This window comes from Talpa europaea, assembly GCF_964194135.1.
Source record: "Talpa europaea genome assembly, chromosome: 8".
NCBI lineage: Eukaryota > Metazoa > Chordata > Mammalia > Eulipotyphla > Talpidae > Talpa > Talpa europaea.
The window spans coordinates 50,870,905-50,897,768 of record NC_140075.1 but is presented as its reverse complement, the minus strand read 5'-3'; the positions used below and the strand labels follow the sequence as shown (position 1 = coordinate 50,897,768).

The 26,864-nt window shown below is 37.6% G+C and overlaps 1 protein-coding gene across 1 annotated transcript in view; it reads right to left on the bottom strand.

Moving 5' to 3' along the window:
* Window positions 1-26,864, bottom strand: part of ZNF609 (zinc finger protein 609) — a gene marked incomplete at both ends in the record, with an annotated part of 169,920 nt that overhangs the window by 77,007 nt on the left and 66,049 nt on the right. The window lies entirely within an intron of this gene.

The window sequence follows — 26,864 nt, the reverse complement described above, 5'->3', positions numbered from 1 at the left end:
CCAGTTCGATCCCCGGCTGCTCCCCGGCCACTGGAGGAGGGTCCCACATGGCGCGCAGACCTCTCCTGATGCCCTCTGCTCCCCTCAGCAGTGTGCTTAGGTCCTTCTGCCTGCTCTGCTCCCCGCTCTGGCTCTGGTGAATTCTCTCACCCTCCCATGCTTCTGACTGTACCCAGTGCTTGTATAAATAAATAAATAAATCTTTGGGGGGGGGGGGAGTCAGGAACAGCTATTCTTACATTAGATAAAGTAGATCTCCAATTAAGAAAGGTAATGAGGGATAAAAGTGAACCCTATACTATAGCTTAATACAATAAGAAGAAATAAAACTTATAAATATGCATGTATCAAAAGATGGAGTGGCAAGAAATATACGGCAAATATTAATAGAACTAAAGAGATATTAACATCACCACAAAACTGCTGCATAAACATTTTTTTTCACGTACAATGGAAAATTTTTGGTGTGTTGAATTGCTCATATGTTGGAATACATGAACAAGTCAACTGTCAATATAACTACAAAGATAGAAATTATATCAAGTATTCTGACCATAATGCCATAAAGTTAAATGCTAAAATCAATTAAATATGTGAAAAAGGGGAAAAACCACAAATACAAGTAGTCAGACAACTTGATACTTAATAGCCACTGAATTAAAGATTACATTAAAATAGAAATAAAAAATACCTGAGACTGATAAAAATGAGGATAATATCAAATGACAAAAAATGGTCTTCAAATGGAAGATAACTGCAATAGAAGTCCACAGAAATAAGAAAAATCCCAAATGAGTAACTTATTATAACTAAAACACCTTTAAAAAGAGGAACAAATATGACCTCGAGTTAGTAGAAGGAAATAATAAAAGAGCAGAAATAGAAATAAAACAGGCCACAAAAAAAGAGTTGGTTCTTTGAGAAGATAAAGAAAACTGATAAACCTCTAGCTAGGCTAACAAAGAAATGAGAGAAAACAATAGTACAATGAGTACAATGAGTTAGAAATGAGAGAGAAGAAAGGACCACAGAAGGCATATAGTTGAGCACAGCACTGTGAAGCTGTCCACAGCCTCTGCAGTGTGGGTTTGATCCTGGCCGGCCGGTGAGAATCCCACATGGCGCAGCAGACCTCTCCAGTCTTGCCCAATGCTCCCCTCAGCAGTGTATTTCAGTCAGTCTGCCTGTTCTGTTCCCTGCTCTGTCTCTGGTGAATCCTCTCACCCTCCCACACATCTGGCCTGTACCCCAGTTTTTGTATGCATGAATAAATAAATCTTTTAAAAAAAAGAATCCTAAGAGATTACTATGAACAACTACAGGTCAAATAAATTTGATATCCTTAAGAAATGGACAAATTTTTAGAAAAATACATTTTACCAAAACCAGGAAAAAATAAAGATGAACAAACCAATCACAATCACAGAAACTGAAATAAGAATCAAAACTGTTCCCCAAAAGAAAAGTTCATGGCCAGGCTGCTTTATAAGTGAATTCTAACAAACTTTTAAGGAACTTATGCCCACCTTACTCAAATTATTTATAAAAATCTAAGAGGGAATGCTAATACATTTAATGATGGCAACATTACCCTAATACTAAAAAAAACCATGTAAAAACAGCACAAGTGAAAGTACTAGCAAAATAAATCCAATGTGCAGTAAAAACAAGTCATATTCTTCAATGAAAAAAGCAATCTTGGTGTAAAAAAGGACAGAAATGGAGGTATCACATCATCTGGCTTTATATTATAAAGCAACCATTAAATGAAACAATATGGTACTGGAATAAAAAGACACATGGATCAATGGAACAGAATAAAAAGTCCAAAAATAAATTCACATATGTATCAATACTTAATTCATAATAAAGGAGACCTGATCATACCATGGGGGAGTGAGTAGTTTCTTTAACAAATGGAACTGGGAAAACTGAACAGCCACATGTAAGAGGCTGAAGTTGGATCATCTTTAAGTGATCTTAAGTTACTGTACAAAAACAAATTCTAAATGGATTGAAGACTTATCTATAAGAACTGCAACAATAAAATATATAGAAAAAAAATACTGGAGAAACATTAAATGACATCAATGATAAAGATGTTTTTGGATACAAAACCTCTATGACAAGGGAAATAAAAGCAAAAATAAACAATTGGCATTCCCTCAAAAGAGAGAAAACATAAGTAGACTGAAAAGACATCCAACTGAAAGACGGGAAACATTCACAGATTATACAATTGACAAAGGATTAACATCCAAGATAAACTGTGTAACAACAAAGCAAACAGCATAATTAATAAATGGAAGTCAGAAATGAACAGATAATTCATCAAAAGCAATACAGGGGCCTCCCCGGTGGCGCAGCGGTTGAGCGCTGGGTTGCGAAGCTGCCCGCAGCCTCTGCAGCTCCGGTTCCATCCCCGGCTGCTCCCCAGCCACCGGAGGAGGGTCCCACATGGTGCAGCAGACCTCTCCTGTCTCACCCGCTGCTCCCTATAGCAGTGTATTTCAGTAGATCCGCCTGTTCTGCTCCCCACTCTGTCTCTGGTGAATCCTCTCACCCCCTTACCTCTGGCCTACACCCCAGTTCTTATATGCATAAATAAATCTTTTTTAAAAAAATAAAAATAAATGAAAAAGGACATACCATCTGAGCCAGCAATGTCACTCCTGGGCATCTATTTGAAAAACCTGAGACATCAGCTAAAAAATTTGTATGCTCTACAATGCTTATTTGAAATAGCTAGGACATGGGAAAAACCTAAGTACCCACTAATAGAGGACTGGATAAAAAAGATATCCAAAAAGATATAAGATGTTATATCCACGCAATGGAATATTGTTCAGCCATAAGGAAAGATGAATTGCTGCTCTTTACAGCAAAATGGAAGGAGTTTGAGGAAATTATGTGTGAAGAAGTCAAAATGACAAAGAAAAATATTAGACACATCACAGATGATTCAATAGAGCAAAATACATATATAAACTACTGGACATTAATAAACAAGTGAGGTTTCTGAGGTTAAGAAGGGAGGCAGAGGGAGGAGACAAAAGGGCATTAGGGATAGTAGGTAGTTGGAAAAATAAATACCACTTTAAAAACATGTAGAAAAAGAAATGTCACTACAGAAAAGAAAATGTGAAAATTTCTATCAAGACAATATATATTTTTTACATTACAGAAGAGATGGAAGTTTTAATCAGGCAAATTATTTGAACATCATCAGTGTAACTGTAGAGGTAACCAAAGACAGTAAGTTACAAACATAATAACCATTTATATAGGCTAAAATTTAATAGCAGTTTCTTACAACCGAACCAAGTATTCCCAATCTTGATTTTAGTGCCTAAGAAAAATTTCAGATTTCTAAGTTCTCAAAAATATTTACCTTTCATACTCTATTTCTCAGACGGCTACTACTGGAAGATGTGCTCCTACATCACAAGGCAATAAATTAAGAGGAAAACATGGCATCCAGAAAAGAGAGGATTCAACATAGGAAGAAATTCCAAGTATGTCTGTTAGGACAAAAGCTATGATTGGCCTAGTAAGATTCCAAACAATAAAAAACAGCATTGAAGTTTAAAAAAAAAAAAAAAAAAGATTCCAAACAAAAAATCACCAAATGTTTGTAACATCCAAAGAGTTTTCATTCTACAGAAGAGTTTGGAGATGCAGTACTGATGGATACATAAAAATCTAAGCAAACAAAAACCAAATCTATGGAAAATAAAAGGCATTACAAGAAAGGAAACATGAGAAAGTGTATGAGATGGGGTGGAAAGAGGTAAGAGTGCTTAACCTCAGATAATTTAATAAATTTGGAACTTAAAACGAATAGCCGAATAAGTATGTTATTTGAGCCATAAAAGTAAACACCAGGAGAAACTTAAAGACTTGAAAGTGTTGTCACTAGAGAGCAAGAATTAAGAATGTAAAGGGACAGAATAGGGACAGTTCAATTACAAACCAAGTTGTACTTTTAACTTTTACAACTATTGGATACTACAAAGCAATATGCCAAATTAAATATTATCTCATTAAATGATCTACAGGTAAAGCCCTGAGTTATAATAAGCTAACTCCAAAATTACGTCAAAAAGTACCATGTAAAATCCAATAAAATTAATTTGAGTGACCTATACAAATACATTTCAGTGTCTCTATGTTTAAAACTTGACTGATGGGGTTTTTTCTTAGGTTGATATGAGCAATGATGAGTCTATGATAAAAATCATGTTGTTAAATTGATTTTGGGATTCTATGTTATTCTCAGTTGTCCACTGTTTCTGTTGAGGGATGGAACCAAAGTAAAACCAAAAACCATGAGAATGCAAAATTCCTCAGTCACATTTTTTTCTTGAGAAATATTTCCACCTAAGAGTTAAATATAAAGTTGATCATCAATTAATCAGAAAGTTTTACCTCCTAAAAACAAGCCAATGTGTTCATAGGTATGCAATGCCTTTGATAAGATACTCTTCCTATATATCAACGACTGCTTCAAGTACAGGGCAGTTTCATTAAACTGTAGATTTTTTCTCTCTCCAACAATGAAAAATCTCCCTTCCCACCACAAGGACCATAATCTAGTAAGTTCTGACATGTCTAAAAACTGTGGAATCATCACATCATCAAGAGAGTAGACATGTCAATCACGCACTCAGTATGCTTTGTAACCTCCTTCCAATAGCTTCTCTCAGTTCTTCAAGATCTTCCCTATCCTACTCCCAGCCAACTACTGATCTTTTTTCTATTACTATAGTTTTCATTTTTTAGAATTTTATATAAATGGAATCAAACATAGAATGTTCTCTTTATTTTATATAGCTTCTTTCACTCAGGAATTATCTTAAGGTTCATTCACGTTGTGTGCATCAACAGATTCTTCCTTTATGTTGGCAATAATTTAATGCACAGGTATAACAATTATTATTGTTAATGGACCTGTTAATGGACATTTGCGTTGTCTCCAATTGGAGATATTACAAATAAAACTTCTGTGAATATATGTGTGTAAGACTAAGTGGACATAAATACCCTGTATTTATGGCTGGTTATCATATCTATGTTAGGCAAGTGCTCACTTTCTTAAAAAAACTGTGAAACTTTCTCAAAGTAATTCAACCATTTTACATTCTTATTAATAGTGTAAAACAGTTCTCTAATGCTCCTCAAAACACTGCGCATAGTTTTAATTTTAGATTTCCTATTGTAGGCATCTACTAAAGTATCTCATAGGTTTAATCTGTTTTTCCCTATTGATTAAGGGATTTGAAACACTCATGTTTGGTGAAGTATATGTTCAAAGTTAAAACACATTTTTGATTGGGTTATTTTATTATTGAATTTTGAGAATTCTTTATGTATTCTGGACATAAGTCCTTTATTAGATATGTGATTTGCAAATATTCTCTCCCAGTCTGTAGTTTATCTTCTTCAGAGAGCAGAACTTCTTGACCTTTTTTTTTTTTAAAGATTTATTTATTCATGCATACAAGAACCAGGGCTATAGGCCAGATGTGCGGGAGGGTGAGAAGATTCACCAAAGACACAGTGGGGAGCAGAACAGGCAGACGGAAATACACAGCTGAGGGGAGCAGCAGGTGAGATAGGAAAGGTCTGCCGTGCTATGTGGGTATCTCCCCAGGCTGGCTGGGATCGAACCTGCACTACAGAGGCTGCGCCACTGGGGAGGCCCCAACTTTTTTTTTTAAGATTTATTTATTTATGAATACAAGAACTGGGGTACTGGCCAGAGTGTGGGGGGTTGAGAGGATTCACCAGAGATAGAGTGGGGAACAGAACAGGCAGATCCACTGAAATACACTGCTGAAGGGAGCAGTGGGCAAGACAGGAGAGGTCTGCTGAGTCACGTGGGTCAGCTTTCTGGTCGGGGATCAAACTTGTGCTGCAGTGGCTGCAGATAGCTTCATAGGTTGCATCTTAACCCTTGCGCCACCAGGGAGACCCAGAACTTCTTGTCTTTAATAAACACCAAATCATCAATATTTCCTTTACAAATTGTCTGTTTGAAGTCATACGTAAGAAATCTTTGCCTCACCCAATGTTATAAAGTTTTACCCCTATGATTTTCTTTAGAAGTTTTAGTTTTTGATTTTATGATATACATATCCACATTTAATGTATAGATCCACATTTAAATTTCATATAAGATGGATAAGGCCTTTATCCGTGTCATGAGGTATAGATAGAACTTCACTTTTTAGCACATGGCTGTCCAAAAAGAATTCTAGTACCATTTGTTAAAACTATCCTTTCTCTTGCCCTTATGCCTCTATAGAAAAATCAATTGACCATTTACATACGTGTGTGTGTGTGTGTGTGTGTGTGTGTGTGTGTGTGTGAGAGAGAGAGAGAGAATTATGGACTCTCTTCCATTGACCTATTTGGCTATGTCTATACTACAGTTTCTTTACTACTGTAGATTTATAATAAAAGTTGAAGTCAGGTAATCTAAGTGCATTTCTATGTGAATTAAAAAATTGTTATTAAAAAAGGCTGCTGAGGGGGCCTCCCCGGTGGCGCAGCAGTTGAGCGCTGGGCTGCAAGGCTGCCCGCAGCCTCTGCAGCGCTGGTTCAATCCCGGCCACAGGGTGAGAATCCCATATGGCACGCAGACCTCTTCTGCTGCCTGCAGCTCCCCTCAGCAGTGTACTTCGGTCCTTCTGCCTGTTCTGTTACTCCTCTGGCTCTGGTGGATTCTCTCACCCTCCCGCACTTCTGACTCTACCCAGTGCTTGTATAAATCAATCAATCAATCAATCAATCAATCAATCTTTTAAAAAAAAAAGGCTGCTGAGAATTAGGACCTATTGCATTTATCAGTGAGTCTTAGGAAAACTGACACTAGAACGTTCTAGCTGAAGTTTTTTGATTCATGAACATAGTAAATCTCTCCATTTATTTAGGTCTTCTTAAAATTTCTTTCAGTTATATTCTGCAGGTTTCAGTGTATAGGTCTTATACATCACTTGTCAGGTATATCTTTATTTCATATTTTCAATTCTATTCTAAATGCTATTTTAAAAATTTAAATGTGATTGCCAATATATAGAAATATAATTGATTTTCATACATTGAACTTTCATCCTTCAATAATATTGCTAAACACATTTCTAACAGCTTTTGTTGTAGTCCCTTAGCACTTTCCATGAAGATAATCATATCAATTTTATTTCTTCCTTTCATATCTGGATGCCTTTTATTTCTTTTTCTGGTATTGTCAGACTAGCTAAAATTTTCAGTATATGGATAGAAATGGACAAAAGTGATGAGAAAGTACATCCATACCTAAGTTTTTATCCGAAAGCAAAAGCTTTCAGTTTTTCTCCATAAACTACAATTTCAGCTGTAGGTCTATGATAGATATCCTTTATCAGGAAGTGATTCCCTTCTATTTCTAGTTTCCTGGGCAGAAGAAACAAAAGATGCAAGCAAGGCATGTAAACTGTTTGTGTCAGATGAATTTTTAAGGAGGATGGAAAAAAAATACTCAGTAGTGAAGATAATGTACTCTTTATTTTTTAAGGTCAAAATGAATGCAGAAAGTGAAAATGAACAAAATATAAACATTTAAATAAAGGCTTGATCAACGTTACTGATTTTTCCTTTTGTCCCCAACTCTACTGATCCTGCACAGCACTGTTATTGAATGCATGTGGATAACTGAAAGGTTGCTATGCAGGCAGAAAAAAACAGTGTACACAAAGACCTTCAGGTAGGAATATACCTGGGGCACTTGAGGAATGTTAAGGGAATCAGAGTGGCAACAGAAGAGTGAGAGTCACAGAAAAGTAAATGAGGTCAGAATAAAAATAGGGACTAGATGATATAAGTGACTATAAGAACTTTGAGTTTTTCTGAATGATGGGAGCTACTACACGGTTTTAAGAGGAATGAAATAATTTGACATGCTTTAAAAGGATTGCTCTGTCTGTTGAGAAAAGATTACAGGGCACTAAAGACAGGTAGCCTAGTTAAGGGGTATGACAATAATCCAAAAGAGTGTAAACAGTGGCTTGAACCAGGCTGGTAGTAATGGAAATAGTGAGATGACGTTGGACTCTAAATATATTAAAAATAAAGTAGTAGAATTTGTTGTGGATTCTATGTGCGGAGGGAGAAAGAAAGAGTTAAGAATAACTCCTTGGCTCAAGCAAATGAAAAATGGAATTGCTTTTTACTGAGATGAGGAAGACGGAGGGATCAGGTTTTAGAGAAAAAAAAAACAGGAGACTGGTTTTGGACACATTAAATTTGAGATGTCTATCAGATATCTAAGTGGAAATGTCAAGTAGGCAGATGAATATATGAGACTGATAGTAAATTTGAAGTTGTCAGCATATAAATGAGAGCAGAGGAGATAAGAGTGTGGTGTGACAGAATAAGTAGTTTGGGGACTGAGCCTAGGGGCATTTTAATGTTTATAGGTTGGAGAGAATAAAAATAAGCTGCAAAGGAGACTGAGTTGAAGCATACAGGAAGGTGAGAAAAAAAAATCAAGAGAATGTTGTTGTCAGAAAACCAAGTAAAGAATGTATATAAAGAAGAGAATTAATTAAATCTGTTCAAAGGTGAAGTAACAAAGACTGAGAATTGAGGACTACCAAGAAAGTGAAAAGATAACCATTAGAATGGCAGAAAATACTTCTTAACATATCTGATCTGCTAAGGGACTTCTATCCAGAATATATATTTAAAAAAAAAAACATCCTTTTGCAACACAATAATAAAAAGACAACCCAATCAAAAGTAGACAACTAAGAAATAAAGGTGTTGTAAAGACCATTAATATGGCCATTGAATTTACTGAGAATCAAATCAGAAATGTCTTAGAATGACTGTAAGCTAAAAACTAAAACATGTTAATAAAGACAAAGGACATTGGCAAAAATGGCAGAGTAAGGTTCTTAGAAAACCTCTCCATAAAGCAGTAAGTGTCAAAAATTGCCAGAATAAATTTTTCAGAATTCTGGAAATTAACCAAAGGCTTGCAGCAATCTGGAAAGCATTTATTGAAGAAAAACATCTGAATCTCTGACTCTGAATAAGAATAGAGAGCTTTATGGCGCTATTTTCCACCCCTTAATCTGAAAATCAGTCTGCAACAGCAGTGAAAAGCAGCAACCTGACATGCACTGGAGGGTGCAGAACTGGGCTGGGGTACCTTCAAAGCTTCATTTTCAAATTACTGACATTATTTCACCTTTCTGGGACTCCCTGGAAAACCCCACTTACAAGGTTTTCTATATATGACCAGATGTATAGCTTGCCTATTATGAAGTGCTTTTTCCTGGGAGGGCAGGTAGTGGGGAGCAGTAGCATTTGTCAAAAATACTTATGGGTGGGGACTCCTTGGTGCTGCAAGGGGTTAAGCATCACACTATGAAGCAATCTGCAGCCTCTGCAGCACAAGTTCGATCCCTGGCCAGCCACAGAGAAACACACATGGTGAAGCAGACCTCTCCTGTCTCGCCCACTGCTCCCCTCAGCAGTGTATTTCAGTGGATCTGTCTGTTCTGTTCCCCACTCTGTCTCTGGTGAATGCTCTCACCCCCAGCATCTCTGGCCTGTACCCCAGCTCCTGCATGCATGCATAAATAAATCTTTAAAAAAATACTTATGGGTAAGTGTTTAACTTTGTGGCTAGTCAGGGGAAATGGATAACAGTAGAGACTAACAATACACTAGCAAAAAGCTTAAGAAGAAAGCTAGGGAAGGAGATGCCCACAGGGGCTGTGAAAGGCTCTCATGTATTCTGGGAAATCTAGAAGATCACATGCTCAGGAAAGATCTGAGAAGGCCCTACATTCTCACCTCTGGTTGCTCTTGAGGCTCTGCACAAGCTAAAACAGAATTGTCAACTACATGGTTGAGTACTGAGTTCCACATGCAGCAAAACCATTCTGCAAAAACTTGTAGAAATTAAGATATTCCCAGATAAGCAAAAACTGAGAGATTTCATTGCTAGCAGACGTGCCCTACAAAAAAGAAATACTCAAGGGGACCTTTAGGCTGAAATGAAAGGGCACTAGGCAGTAACTTAAATCCACAGGAAGAAATAAAAAACATCGTAAAACTATACACCTGCTGTATTAGTTTCCTATTGCTGCTATAACATATCACCACACATTTAGAGGCTTAAAATAAATTTTATTACAGATCTGGAGGTCGGAAACCTGAAATGGTTCTCAGTGGGTTAAAATCAGGATGCCAGCAGGGCTGCATTTTTTGGTAGAAGCTCTGGCAAAGAATCTGTTTCCTTGCTTTTTCCAGTTTATAGAGGCTTCCTGTATTCTTTGACACATGGTCCTTTCCTCTACCTTCAAAGCCAGCAGTATATCATCTTTAAATCTCTCACTTTCCTGCCTTCCTCTTTCCCTCATGAAGATCTTTGTGATTAGACTGGGTCCACCAGGTTAATCCAGGCTAACTCTCTATTTCAAGATCCTTAGTTTGATCGAGTAACATTCCTCTTGTTATGTAAATTAAGAGGTACCAGAGATTAGGCCATGGATATTTTAAGGAAGTCAATATGCTGTCCACCACAGTAGGTACATGCAAAGAAAGTATAAACATATTTCTTTTCTTAAAAAAAAAAAAAATTATTTTTATTTATGCATCAAAGAGCTGGGGTATAGGCCAGAAGTACGGGGCCAGGGGTGAAAGGATTCACCAGAGACAGAGTGGGGAGCAGAACAGGCAGATCTACTGAAATACAATGCTGAGGGGAGCAGCAGGCAAGACAGGAGAGGTCTGCTGTGCCATATGTGGGTTATCTCCCTGGCTGGGGATTGAACTCAGGCCATAGTGGTAACAGTGCTGAGACTTAACCCCTATGCCACCAAGGAGGCCCCATAAACACATTTCTTGTTTGTAATTTTTTGTTTCCCTCATCTGATTTAAAAGACAACTGCATGGGCCTCCCCGGTGGCGCAGCGGTTGAGCGCTGGGTTGCGAAGCTGCCCGTAGCTTATGAGGCGCCGGTTAGATCCACGCCTGCTCCCCGGCCACCGGAGGCTGGTCCCACGTGGCGGGCAGACCTCTCCTGCCGCCCACTGCCCCCCTCAGCAGTGTACTTCAGTCCTTCTGCCTGCTCTGCTCCCCGCTCTGGCTCTGGTGAATTCTCTCACCCTCCCGCGCTTCTGACTGTACCCAGTGCTTGTATGTATAAACAAACAAACAAATAAATAAATAAATCTTTAAAAAAAAAAAAGACAACTGCATAAAGCAAAAATTGTCAACTGTGCTAACAGGCGCCTAATGTTTCAATATGTCATTTGTGACAATAATTGCACAAAGGAGAAAGGAGGGGACAGTGCTATATAGGAACAAAGTTTCTAGTTTGTTAATCCAAACTAGATTAACACAAAAGAACAAAAAAGTCATAAGATATATAGAAAATAAATAACAAATGGCAGATTTATGAGCAATTTCATTAACTATAAATAAATTAAATATTTCAAATTAAAGAATGAGAGGAAATAACCCAGAGTCTGTAGGATGACTAAAATTGACTGATGACAAAACATAGGAATCAAGGGAATTTTAGGGAAGAAGGAGAGAGAATGACTTGCAAATGACTAGAAAAAGGAGGACACCAACCCCACTTTTAGGTTCAATAGTATGAGGAACATGAGAGCACAGAAAGCAGTTGAGGGGACTGCAGCGAAGCAGATCCTTTGGGGACATTTATGATCTCTGATATAAAAAATGTAAAATTTATATTGAGTAAAAACAACAACCTGGGCCTTCCTGGTGGCCAGCCAGAGAGCACTCCACATGGCACAGCAGATCTCTCCTGTCTTGCCCGCTGCTGCCCTCAGCAGTGTATTTCAGTCAGTGTATTTCTGCCTGTTCTGCTCCCCACTCTCTCTGGTGAATCCTCTCACCCCTCCATACCTCTGGTTTATGCCCCAGTTCTTGTATGCATAAATAAATCTTTAAAAAAAAAATCAATTTTTGCCATCTCTTTGCACTCACCCTTTAAAAGTCTTTATATTTTTATTCTCTATATAAGATTCTTAAATTAGGTCCTCATTTTAAAGTTTACTGCATGATACTCCTCTACTGTAGAAACTAAGAAGAGTAAAGGAGACAATCAAATTTGTATTCAACAAAGAACACTAAATTAAAAACCAGTAGTACTGACATTTAATCCAAGTTCCACAATGAAGTCAACTGGGTGACAGCTTGATTTCTAATCTGACTACCTCTTCCCCCACTGCCATGTACTATCACAGTATTTCCCAAGTGGTCAAGCTGGCAATAGTCTTTCCTTTTACCAACTCAAAACAAAAACAATACTTAAAAACCGAATTTATGTCTACAGTTTAGATATGTCATTCCTACAAATGAGTAAGAAAAATAAACACTACAACAGAAAAATGAGTAAAGGATATGAATAAGCAATACACAGAAATTACAATATATAAAAAAATAACATTCAGCACACTAATTAGGAAGGCATCAATAAAATGACAAAGCATTCCACCAACAATAGAACCATTATAAAGAATAAACACCCAGTTGGGGTAAGAACATGAAGAAACAAACTTTTTTATTAAAATCTTATTTATATTAAAAAGTTTCATACTTAATAACAAGGAAATTCAAACTCTTCAGCAGGACTTAGTATTTGCAATCTGGCCGTGGCTTATCTTTCCTTTCTTTTCTCTACATAGGAGGTCATTTCATTATAATGTTGATGAGGGAAAAAATTCCTGGTCAACACTGAAGAAAACAACTTTTAGAGGATCTGCTTTTGTTAGGTATCATTTCACTTAAAGTTGTAGTTTCTAAGAACCTATTGACAATGTTAAGTGAAGATTTACTAAACATACCCTCAGCTTTACTTGCACATGACAAAGAAAAAGCCTGGAACATGTCATATTTTACAGATTGATCAAGTGAAGTAATACTTCATCATAATATTATACATGTCTTAACGCTGCATCATTGTGACGTGTCATATTTTCATTCCCCAGCAATGGGGGACAATGTGTTCCTATTGCCTGAAATGGTCATTTCCCTTCATTTCTTCAAGGCAAATGCCTATTTTCCTTTCAAAATATAACTCAAATACCTGCTTCCATGATGTCCCAAAATTTAGTTGTCCACTTCCTTGTTTTCTCATAGCACTTCAAAACTCAAGAATGCTTAACATTCTTCCACTGGAAGTTATCTGTTGATAATTATTTTCCAAATAAACTGGGGAGGGAAGCTTTTGAGCTTTCAGTCTTTCCAATTTTTGTTTTCATAGCACTGAACACATAAGTGATGTTCCATAAAAACTCAATTAGTCAGAATTTCATCTAGCATTTAAAGCTAATATCCAGGCCTTTTTCATTCCTCAATGTCTACAAAGACCAATATTTAATATTACCTTAAAATTACACCCTCAACACACAACCATCCAAAGCACCAAAACCAGCTACCTTATATATCAATACACCACGTTTTATTACTGATTATTTACAAGGTTAAAAAAGCTGAATGTTGCTTTTATTAATATGCGGTCTCAGATTAATTAGATATAAAAACAAAGCTGCTAGAAAGAAGCAGTGGTGTGCAAGGCAGTTGAGTCCATGTTGACAGATTGAAATTGACCAGGCTAAGACTATATACACCATGGAAATTGGTAAACACTACAAGTAAACCCTGTCCCTTCCTCCAAACTGTTTAAATATTTACCAGCACAATACTGGACAAAAGTATATTTATTCTAGTAGGACAGCACTGTGACTAGCTGAAGAGTAAACAGTGATTCAAGTCTTTTTTCTTTACTTCAAGAAGCTTCCTGGTCTAGTTTAAGCTTCATGTGTTTTTTTCCCTATGCATCAGAACCCTTAAAAGACTTTTATCTATGCCAAAAAGCTTTACATACATTCATCTAATTCATTCAATAAATATTGAGTACCTATGTGACTACTTATAATGACGGAAATTTTCTTTTTTCCATTCATTTTCTTTTTTTCCCTCTGAGCAGTAAGATTCTTGAGAGTGGGTTCACCGTAAAAACTTGATAAGTAATGATTAGAGAAATAGACACTGATTGACTCCCAACATCCATTTTACCTGAGATGACCAGTCTGAGACAATCATTGAAATACCATCCCTCCCATCAATGACTAGTTTACAAGAGGGCTTATAACCAAGTTATGGTCAAAGAGATGAGAGAACACAAGTCTGCTGGGAACTTCTGGGAAAGGCTTTCTTGCTCCTAAGAAACAGATTTCCCTTACCCTTATATTATGGTATTTTGATGAAACATTTACAAAGCTGTAGTCATAGCATTATACAAAACAAACAAACAAACAACAAAACCCAAATATGACCTGCCTCTGAACTTCCTGTTATGAGTGATTATTTCCCTATTAAGCCATTTTAACAGGATTTCTGTTATTTGTTACCAAAAGCACATTAACTGATAAATCTGAAACGCAGGCAAAGATCTATGTACTAAATTAGGATTCTCACTGTAATATAATTTATTATCTAGAGAGTAACTAATTGTGTTTTACAATTAAGTTCCTATTCTTTAATATTTTCTTCCTAGACCCACAATTATTTTTTAAAAATCAAAATTAAACATGCACATAGTCTAGAGTCAGAGTTCTACAAAGTTTGTTAAGAAAAACAGTAGCCCTAGCCCCTGCTGTCCCACTGCTAACTTCGAGGCAAACTACTTGCTTGCATCATTTTAAAAATTCATTTGCTCAGGTTTCTATGTTTTTATTAATAGTTTATCCCAGAAAATCTCTGTGAGTTGTCTAAATTTCCTCTTAAGACATTTGGCACCACCAAATACTCTATTTCATCTTCCTAAAGAATTCTCTCTTGGACACTTTGAACCTTCTCCCATTAGAAATGGCTGCCCTCTCAGGGTTGGTAAACTTGTTTTTCCTGAAATCTCCACTCACTATTTTGAGTGATCTTCTAGACTCTCTTATTTATTGGATTTCCTGTTTCTCCTATCACATTTTCCTCTTTCCTGGTTTTTACTCTTATTTTGTGGAAAACATCTCCCTGTAGCTTTCTAGAATAGTGTATAGGAAGTAAATATTTTGAGACACTGCAAGTTTATTCTATCTTCTTAGACAAGATTGATAGTTTGGCTGAATAAAATAATTCTAGACCCTATTCTTGGATATCATTTTTAACAATGCGCTGGTTTTATTTTAGAACAAAGTCTGATGAATTCTGAACTGACCTAGTAACTCAGAAACAACAAGAGTCTATATCAGAATTTGTAATACATTTAAAATCAGTGTTAACTTTTAAAGAAAAGCTCATGAAATTGGCAGCAAGCAGGCAATGAATAAACAATAGCTATTAATACAAAAACCATATTTATGTCGGCAAATCCCAGTAATACAACTGAAGTAAATAAACTCAGCCAAAAGTAAGGACAGGGGTTTGGGGCCTCTCAATGTGTCAAACCCTGAGAAAAAATAAAATCAACTTTCTTGACTAGGATGTAGTTTAAGCTCCAAACATTGGAAAAGTTCAAGTGGTTATACCATTAAGTTCACCTTGCTAAAATTTTTTATTTTTTTATATTTATTTATTTATATACAAGAGCTGGGGTATGTACAGGCCAGAGGCGTGGGAGGGCAAGAGGACCCACCAGAGACAGAGTGGGGAGCAGAACAGGCAGACTGACGAAATACACCGCTGAGGGGAGCAGCAGACGCGACAGAAGAGTTCTGCCATGCCATGTGGGAATCTCCCTGGCCAGCAGGAAATCGAACTTGCACTGCAGAGGCCGCGGACAGATTCACAGCATTGCACTCAACCCGCTGTGCCACTGGGGAGGCCCGCTAAAATTTTTTAATGACACATAGTCCTAAATACACCTATACTGTCCAGGAACTCAGTAATTTATGTAATTGTTAGCAAACAAAAACACTGAATTAGAAAAGGGAATTCAATATATCAAGAGAAAACAAAGATATCTACCCTCTCTGAAAAAACAAAAGAACTTCCACAATGGTTGCTATTCTCACTCTGCCTCAAGATTTATACTAACAGAAATCTCCAAAGTATAAGATGCTATATATGTTGAGGGGTAAAATGCCCTCTTTCATCACAGGCAAGTTATGCTTCTACCCTGTTCTTTCTTCCCCTCCCCACACCCAGTCTCTAAGTGCCAATGTTTTTCCAAAGGAAAATCTCTCCTTTTTTCACCTAAATGCCAAAAATATAACATGGTAACATTCTAGCCTTCCGTTAGCTCACTGATTGATCAATGACTACAATCAATCTAGCATTCTCAAACACAACAGTCAAGGCTGAATACTAGAAAAATTTCTGAAATCTCTAAATGAGAAATTTAAACTAAGGACTGGAAAAAATACACATTAACTTCATACAATTATACAAGAGCATCTAATATACTAATAGGCACTTGAAGGAGCAATGAAAATTACATGTATGATGTAGCCTCAACCTCTAAGAACTATACTTATTCAAGTTTAACAGTAACAACAAACTTACTAATACCATTAAAAACATAAAATAATGGTAATGTCTGTTAAAAAAATAATGGGCCCACTTCAGCAGCAAAAATCATGCCTAGGACCAAGATCTTGTTCTCTAATAAAAGGAAGCAGCAATCTTTGAAGAAATGGCTGATTCTAACATTAGGACAGGAAATACACAAGATGAGTCTGTGGCATCTTACAGTGCCAGAGAGTAAGTACTCAAACAACAGGAGCAGGACTCCCCACTCCTTTGGCTGTGGACTGTGCATAATATCTTTCCTCAGAGAGAACAATACAAAAAGGGACAAAAAAGAGAAACTTTACAGTGAAGAAACCTAAGAAACACTACCTCAGTCAGGTGATCAAGGCCAACATCAAGAGTCATAAATCATGCTGAGAAGGATGTATGCTTGATATGATGAAAATGGCATAAGACAAATTCTCATAGTGGGATATCCTACAAGACACCTGACCAGTATTCCTGAAAACTGTCAAGGTCATCAAAATCAAGAAAAGTCTGAGAAACTGTCACACCAAGAGACATGACAATTATATGTAATGTGGAATCCTGGATAAGGCGCTGGAACAAAAAAAAGGAAATAATGGCAACTAAGGCCACTAAATAACACAGACTTTGGTTAACAATATAGCAAAAGTGGTTCATTAACTGAAACAAATCTATCACACTAATAATAGGAGATGATAGTAACAAGGAAAACTGGGTATGGGATATTTGGAATTTTTTATACTATCTTCTCAACTTTTCTAAAAATCTAAAACTGTTAAAAGTAAAATCTATTAAGGGGCGTCCCTGGTGGCACAAGGAACGCACAGCACTATGAAGCTATCCACAGCCACTGCAGTAGTTTAATCCCCCGCCAAGGAGCTAATTCACATGGTGCAGCAGACCTCTCACCTGCTGCTCCCCTCAGCAGTGTTTTTCAGTCAATATGCCTGTTCTTTTCCCCACTCATTCTCTGGTGAATCCTCTCACCCCTTCCCCCGCACCTCAGGCCTATACCCCAGTTCTTACATGCATAAATAAATCTTTAAAAAAAAAAGTAAAATCTATTAAAAGGAAGAAATAATAGGGCCCTTCCTGGTGGTACAAGGGGTAAGTCTCAGCACTATGAAGCTATCTGTGGCCACTGCAACATGAGTTTGACCCCAGCCAGGGAGCTAACCCACAAGGCGCAGCAGACCTCTCCTGTCTCGCTTGCTGATCCCCTCAGCAGTGTATTTCAGTTAATCCACCTGTTCTGCTCCCCACTCTGTCTCTGGTGAATCCTCTCATCCCCACCCTCATACCTCTGGCCTACACCCTCAGCTCTTTTATGAATAAAATAAATCTTAAAAAAAAGGGGGGGAAGAAATAATAATGATCTTTTCCACCAGGTCAGAATGTGATTTGACCAAATCTGGGTGGGTCAGGGAATCTAACAAGTTCACTAAGAATACACATTACGTACTTTTCCTACAGTAGAAAAAACTGGAAACTGTCACCTGGGCATAAAACATCACATCAGTTATCTAATCATAAATAGAAAACATTTAAAAGTTTCAAAATAGCTACATTTTCGCATATCAAAGCATCCTAAAAGATATACTGCTAGCAACAAATATGAATGACCTGACAAGAGATAGATGGGAGGCAATGGCTAAAAGTTTAAAGTTAAGATAATTTCAAAAGATCAGCTTCTCTTGAAAGTAAGAGTGGATACAAGCTATAACATCCAAAGATAAGACCAACTACTAGAAAAATCAAATCAATAAATCCTGAGTCTTAATGATGTGGAAGGCATTATTCCTAAACTAGTGCTACCCTAATGTGGTCTTCAGACTGGAAGCATTAGCACTTCCAAGGGACTTGTTAAAATGTAAATAGGCCTCAGATTTACTGAATCAGAACTTCTAGGGATATAGTCTACAAATTTGTATTTTAACATGCTCTCCAAGTGATTCCCTAGGATGCTAAAATTTAAGTATCACCATGGTAGGCAGCATGACCCTTATCTACAAAGGTGGCAAACACAGAGAGTAGGGTTGAAGCACAAGTAAGTTGGTGGAGAATACCTGTCAAGGAGCACTGGGAAAGCAAGCATTCAACCTTCCTTTACCAGAAACTTAGTAGAAACTATCTTCTCAGTCATTCACAGCCATTTTGAAGGTAAGCAAATAGACATCATGTCTTTGAATAGACATCAAAGGCAGGCTGAAAATGTTAGTTAGGAAGGAGACATAAGTAACAGCAGGTATAGTATATCCTCTACCCAGTGACCTGAAACAGACTAAATGTTGCGACTTAGCCCTTTAAACACAGCCAAGTTCTTGTTTTCCATAGGAAACCAGGGATTTGGTTTTGTTTCCTCTGCACACTGACACTGCTGTGTTTATCTTGTCCTTGCTAGTTATGAAAAAAAAAAAACAAAAAAAAACACTTTCTACATCACTAACAAAAGCAATTCAGCAGGATTCATTTCTATACACTCTGCTGTCAAATATAAGCCCCATTATTGAACAGCGCCAGGGACAAGGGCTTAGATTAGTAAAAATGATTAGTGTCAGGAGAAATCTAGCTCTGTAAGCTGATACTTTTTAAAAATGCATTCACTGCAGCCACAGGTCCCTCCCTTGTCTTGCTTCAAAATTAGATGTTCACCCATCCCTAGCAGCAAGATGAAGACCTTAGAGAGAGACCTCTGACTAGAAACCAGAGGCTGCAGACACATCTCGTTTTAATTGCATCAGCAACTGCTAAGCAATTAATGAAACAGAGTAAGAGGGAGGGAGCATTAGGGCAAAGAGAAGAGAGAACTTGAGCAACCATATAGAAATACTCTATCCTCACTCCAATGAGAGCAAGTTATTTATGGCAGCTGCACTGAGCATCAACTCCTTGCATTTGAAATCTCAGGCCACTTCCCAGGTAGCAAATAAAGCTATAAAGTCTAGATTTCCTCTTGCTTATAGTTTGGTGTCTACATATTCCTCCCTGTGGCCACCAACAAAGATGAGGGAGAAAAGTCAAAGGATCAAGTGGGTGATTTAGTTATTAAGGGTGTTGGACAGATTCTATGCTTTGCACAATACCAGGATATGAGGCTCAGTAAATACCAACGCTAACAGCAGTGATTCATCAGAAGTGTGCACGTACTAGGCCTAGGACATGGTGGAGCAGGAACTCCATCAGTAATCCTCAGGAGTATCCTTCTTTTTCAAGCCATATCCTTTCACTAGCAAAGAAGAGAAAGGGAGTAAGATTAAAAACTGTCAAGAAAAAGGGGCCTCCCCCTGGGGCGCAGCGTTTGAGTGCTGGGTTGCAAAGCTGCCCACAGCCTCTGCAACGTCCGTTCAATCCCCTGCCGCCTGTGAGGGTCCCACAGGGCGTGCAGACCTCTCCTGCCACCCGCTGCTCCCCTCAGCAGTGTATTTGCTCTTCCCTCTGGCTCTGGTGAATTCTCTCACCCTCCCGCACTTCTGACTGTACCCCAGTGCTTGTATAAATAAATAAATAAATCTTAAAAAAAAAAAACTGTCAAGAAAAAGCTCTTAGAGAGAAAGTGAATTCTCAAATACAGACTTGAGTGCCAAAGAAATACATCAACATGAAAGAGAAACAAAAGTTCAAACAGTCATTTAATGTCAGGATTCCAGCTGCCATCTCATCTGTGAATAGGGAAACTTAACTCACATCAGTGAAATTTGGTGATTTTTGGGAGATGAAGGTGGGGGAGCTGATGAAAAATGAGATAGTCTTTTAAAAAATCATATAGGGGGCCTCCCTGGTGGTGCAGCAGTTCAAGCGCTGTGCTGTGAAGCTTTCCGCAGCCTCTGCAGCATGGGTTCAATTTTTGGCCGGCCAGGGAGATACCCACATGGCACAGCAGACCTCTCCTGTCTTGCCTGCTGCTCCCCTCAGCAGTGTTTTCCATCAGTCTGCCTGTTCTGCTCCCTGCTCTGTCTCTGGTGAATTCTCTCACCCTCCCATGCCTTTGCCCAACACACTTAATAACTAAATCTTACCTACTTGATTCTTTGACTTGTATAAATATATAAATTTAAAAAAATCTTCTAAAAAAATCACATAGGAAGTTCCTATATAGAATAATGTCCTCATTTCTTCTCTTACTCACTATTCAATTACAAGGACTAGAGGGTCTGAGTTCTCCGCAACTACTCTAGATAAAAAACTACCCTGCGTCTGGATTTGGGGCTGCAAGAAAAAAATGAGTTTTTTTATACAGTTTATCCCAAAGCCCCTCACATAGCTTAATTGAATATCATATAACATAGGCAGACAAAATGCAATGCCAGATAGACAGGGTTATGGAGACAGTAGGTAAAAACTAAATCCCTGAGGTCAAGATCTAAAAGTATTGAAAGTTGGACTTCAACTAACTTGACCTATGCTTTCTCTACTACAGAAATACTTACAGCACTAATTAAAGTCACAGAAGATATTCAATGAAAAGTGTTCCAAGGGACTTCCCAGTTGATTGCTATTAGGGAAAAAAAATCAAACTCCTTAGAAATTCCTGCTAGAACTGGCTTCTGCTTATCTTCTTGTCTCATAACCACTCTCCCCCTTTATGCTAAACCATTCTGTTATTCTATAAATATTTATTCAATACCAGCGACAATGCTAGCACTGTTATAGTATTATGGATGCATACAGGATTGTCATGTAACGTTGTTCAATTATGTCTTATATAACCTAGGAGCCAAATAAACTCTGCACCTGACAGCTGAAATCCCCATCACGCTTTGCTAAGCTGTGTCCTGCAGGGTATGGGGCTCCAACGTCTTGGAAATGAGACTTTTTTCCAATTTGTTGAAATAAGTTCCATGGCTTAAGAGAGGCCCCCTAGATACAACAAACCAGGAAAAAAATCCCTGTCCTCATAGAGTTAATATACCATTGTGGGGAGACAGATGAAACCAAAATAAGTCAGATAGTATGTGAGACAGTGTAAGTGTAAAGGAGAAAACAAAACAGGGAAAAGGGGATAGGAAGTTTGTGTAGGTGTGTAATTTTAGAGCACTCAAAGAAGGATTTACTGAGAAGGTGGCATTTCTTTTTTATTTATTTATTTGTTTATTTGTTTGTTTGTTTGTTTATATATGCACTGGGTACAGTCAGAAGCTCGGGAGGGTGAGAGAATACACCAGAGCCAGAGCGGAGAGCAGAGCAGGCAGAAGGACTGAAGTACACTGCTGAGGGGAGCAGCGGGCAGCAGGAGAGGTCTGTGCGCCATGTGGGACCCTCCTCCGGTGGCCGGGGAGCAGCCGGGGATGGAACTGGCACCGCAGAGGCCGCAGGGAGCTTCACAACCCAGCACTCAACTGCTGCGCCACCAGGGAGGCCCCGAGAAGGTGGCATTTCTATCTTTAGAATCTTATCAAATCCATTTCCCCTTTTAGGCATTTGCACTTGCCTTAACTCTGCCTAGAACTCCTGTCCTCCCCCACCCCTCCATTTTTGTATGGCTAGTTTTCTATCTTTTGATCTCAGATAAATGTCGGAGATTTAAATGTCACCTCTTCAAAAGGGCCTTCCCTGGCTATTTTAAGTAAAACAGCTATCCTTATCCATATGCATTCCTAACCAAATACTCAACTACACAGACTAGAAATTTTAATTCTACTCACTTCCTGACTTAACCTCTAGCATTTAACTTCTCCACCTGTAAAATGGATAACAGTACCTACTTAAAGAGTTGCTGTGGAGATTAACTGCAACTACCACCATAATAATATAACGATAAAGATGATAATAGCAACTATTATTTAGTTTTTATTATGTAGCAGACATTATTCTGTATTGTATATTTATTAACCCATTTAATTCATTCAATTAACACATTTGAAGTGCTCAGTGCTTTATTTAGCACAGAGTAAGTAAAAGTTGGCTTTTTTCCTCATTATTACCATCATCAGTAGAAGCATTATAAGTTATTCTACCTAAACAATCTGCCGTACTTTCTGCTCCACTGAAGCTTTATTCTTCAAAGTTCCTTATTTTCCTTGTAGGATTAACAGTCTATAAAAGGAATCTATGTATCAGACTTAGCATTCATTCTATGTAAAGCAATCTTTCATTCTTGGGATTGGCATGAACCTGAAAAAAGTCCTAAGACCATCCTTACGGAGCATAAGCTTCACAAGTCTCTAGAGGGCACAGAACATTAGTGGTTATCCAGATTAATCTCTCATTTAACATTGAATAAAATGAGATTCAGAAAAAGGAAGTTATTTGCTGACTTAACTAGTTGCTTATAGTTACTTCTCAGTTAGTTACAGACCTGGTACTAGAATCTAAATCTCTCATCTCTTAATCCAGCACTTTTCTTATTACTCCATAGAATCATCAGTTCAAATGGCCACTTGCAAAATAGGGATGAACTAGCTTATCATGGAGGTTTCTCTTCAATCTGTTGTAATACTGTAATTCTAGCAGGGATGAAACCAAGAAAGAGATAAATACAGTCCAAAACATTCAGCTTTGGGAAGTCTTGGGTTTGTAACACCAGATCCAAGCTTAGAAGGCAACAGGATTTAATTGGCATGACGTATTTGATTAAGTGCAACAATCAAAAGCTATAGGGCAATAATAGCCCCATTTTGGGGATAGATTCACCAGTGCAAAATTCTAATAATTAAATATAAATTTAAAGTCTGTGTCATAGTAAATTTGGTTCTGCCCACAGTCAAAAGAATAATGAATTGGAACAGAATTCTACTTTGTCCATAAGTTTTATGACTTCATGCAAATCACTTTTCCTTTTTAGCAATCAGTTCCTGCACATAGGAATAGGAAGGTTAGGATAATTATTTCTGAGGTGCTTTTCTACATTAACAACCTAAACTTTGAGGAAAATTTCAGAATAGAACAATATATTATTTTAGGATAAGCAAATGATTTTCATTCTAAAACTCTAGTAAGATCAGCTTGCTATCAGTTTGGGGAAAAAGGGGAAGAGAGGGAAAGAAATAACTTGAATTACTAATTATTAAGGCTTAATGCTAATGATTTATAACAAATAAGTACAATAATTAATTTATGAGAGGCTATCTTTTGAAGGGTCTGCTTAATCATAAAAATGGTACCTGGCGTAGTGCTTGGCACAAAAAAAAAAAAGTTGTTGAATGAATATGTAAATGAACAAATTAATTAACAATTCACGCATCAGTTTTCTTCAAGGAGACCAAATGTGATCAAAGAGAAATTTTGTCAGCAAAGAAGGAGCCGCTTAGTGTTTGAGTCTATAAAGAAAAAATAAGCCAGATAAACTCTGCACAAAAGTTAACTAATCTAGAAGATAGATGTATTTGTTTCCTGTAACTGGAACAAATTAACATAAATTTAGTATCTTAAAACAACACAAATTTATTTTCAAAGGTATGGAGTCCAAGATTATTTCATTGGGCTGAAATTATCCATAGGGTCAAGCCTCTTCTGGAAGCTCTGGGAGAAAATTGGTTTCTTGACGCTTTCAGCCTTTGGTGGTGGCCAGCATCCTTGCCCTGGCCACATTACTCCAATTTTCAAGGCAAGCATCTTCAAATGGCTCTCTGCTCCACCTCCATAGCGCCTTTTCTTCTATATATGCAAATGTCCCCCTGTTCCTCTCTTGTAAGGATACACAGAACTGCATGTGAGCCCATCTTGGTAATCAAGGATAATCTCCCTATCTCAAGATCCTTAATCATATCTGCAAAGGTAATTTTCCATATAAAGTAACGTTCATAAGGATTAGAATGTGGGTAGCTTTGTAGGGGACCGTTTTTTGAGCCTACCACAGTAGAATACGAAAAATGACAATAGATTCATAACTAGAATCTAAATAGATGTCTTAAAATAGAATTTAGGAGGGAAGAAATATGGTTTAAAAGAAAAGGGGAAAGGCGATTGACGAAGACAAGTGTGAGGTGGTAAAAACGGCACACACTAGAGGTAGAAACAAAAACAGATATTTATGGGAAGGGGAAGAAGGTAGACTGGAATAGGACGTTTCAACAAGGGTGTAATACAAAATAAATTTAGTTATATTGGGACCATTTTTTGGCACAGGCTGTGGTCAGTTACCAAATGTGTACTGAGATGCCCTCAACAAACTCAGGCAGGCATTGTTGAATATTTTAAATTTTTGAAGAAAATACAGCTATACCACAAGATCTCAAAAATTACACTAAACTCACCACAAGTTATAGTTTCAACAAATAAAATCAAGCTACATTCCTTTGGATGATAATATATCTTTGCAGAATTGGGTTTCCAACAGTTGTAATAATAAGCAAGTACATGAAAATTAATGTGGGATGAACTGCTATCTTGCATCCCTGCATGTGTCCATGTGTCCCCTATCTCAGCTGGTCTGCCAGAGACCCTCTGATCACAAACCCTAGTCCCCCATAAGGCCCTTTTCCTGCTTCAACAAGATGAAAGAAACTTATGAGCCAGGGCCCTCCCTGGTGGCACAGGGGTTAAAGTCTTAGAGCTATCAAGCTACAGCCAGCCACTGTGGGTGGGTTCCATCCCAGGCCAGGGAGCTAACCCACATGGCGCAGCAGACCTCTCCTATGTTGCCCACAGTTCCCTTCAGCAGTGCATTTCAGTGGATCCACCTGTTTTGCTCCCCACTCTGTCTCTGGTGAATCCTCTTACCCTCCACACCTCTGGCCTACATCCCCAGTGCTTATATGCATAAATTAAAAAAAAAATCTTTAAAAAAAATAGAAAAGAAAGAAACTCATGAGCCAGGAGAAAGTAAGAAACTCACACAAGTATGCAGTGGCAGAAAAGAGACTGCTCGAAGAAAAACAACTTGATTAAAAACTTCAGTTCTCCTTGAAAAAGGAACTCTTCTGCACTGTTGATGGGAGTGCAAACTGGTCCAACCACTATGGAGAGCTGTGTGGAGATTTCTGGACCTACTAAACATAGAGCTTCCATATGATCCAGCAATTCCACTCCTAGGTATTTACCCAAAGGACACAGAAACATCAATTCCAAAGAACACCTGCACCCCTATGTTTATAGCAGCACTATTTACAATAGCTAAGCTTTGGAAACAGCCCAAATGCCCCAAAATAGATGAACGGATCAAGAAGATGTGGTACATATATACCATGGAATATTACTCAGCATTCAAAAAAGATAAACACATGCAATTTGCAGCAACATGGATGGCGTTGGAAGGGATCATGCTCAGCGAAATAAGCCAAAAAGAAAAAGAAAAATACCGGATGGTCTCACTCATAGCAGGAATCTAGAAAACTTAAATAAGGGACCAGGAAAATGAATATAAGAAAGTGAAAATCAAAATCAACAAAAAACTATGAACCAGAGATACTTTTTGGGGGGTGGGGGGCGGGAGGGGAGGGATTGGGGTCAGAATGGGGGGTTTGCAATTGTATGGGGGAATATAAAAATAAAATTTATTATTAAAAAAAAAAACTTCAGTTCTCCTTAAAGAAATTAAGGGTAAATATTATCTTCTCTGGTATTTAATATGTTCACAAACCAAGGAACAGTGACGATCCACTTTAACAATCCTAAAGTTCAGGCATCTCTGGCAGCAAACACTTTCATTATTGCCAGGCTAAAAAACAAAGCAGCTGACAGAAATGCTACCCAGCATCTTAAACTAGCTTGATAAAAATAGTCTGACTAGTTTAAGGAGACTGGCTAAAACTCAGCCCAAACAATCTGTGGGTGGAAAAGCACTACTTGTTACTGCAGAGGATGACAATGATTCCAGATCTCATGGAGAATTTTGATGAGGTTTCAAAATGATGCAAATTGTACAAGTCAACTTTTTTTAAAGAAGATAAAACTTGAAGAAGTTGTTGGGAGCTGCTATTTTATATATTACGACTGCTTTTTAAAAATTTGTTCATGAATCTGATAAAATCTAGATCTCTAATATTTTAAAACGAGGTTCTGGACACTGAAGCTCTTATCAGTTTTTGATTATACTCATTTCATTCTTTGCAGCTAATTAAACTAAAGAAGCTTGGGAATAATGTTTGAAACATGGGTTAATAAAGTTCTTTGCCTATTAAAAAAAAAAAAAGAAAATCATTGTGGTGGTGTCTAATCTGATTCTAATGGTTGAGAAGTGTAGTTCCCAACAGATAACACACAAATATTTTATTGGTAAGTAATTATAGTAATTTAAGAATGAGATAAATTCCTTTTCCTATCAATTTATGGGCATTATTTTTGTCCATAAATGTAAATCTAAATGACTTACATCGTTAGAACATAAATACGTATTAGATTTAGGTCTAATACTTAATACATGGATCATTAGATATGTCATTCAACCTAGGAATACCATGAAAAAAATT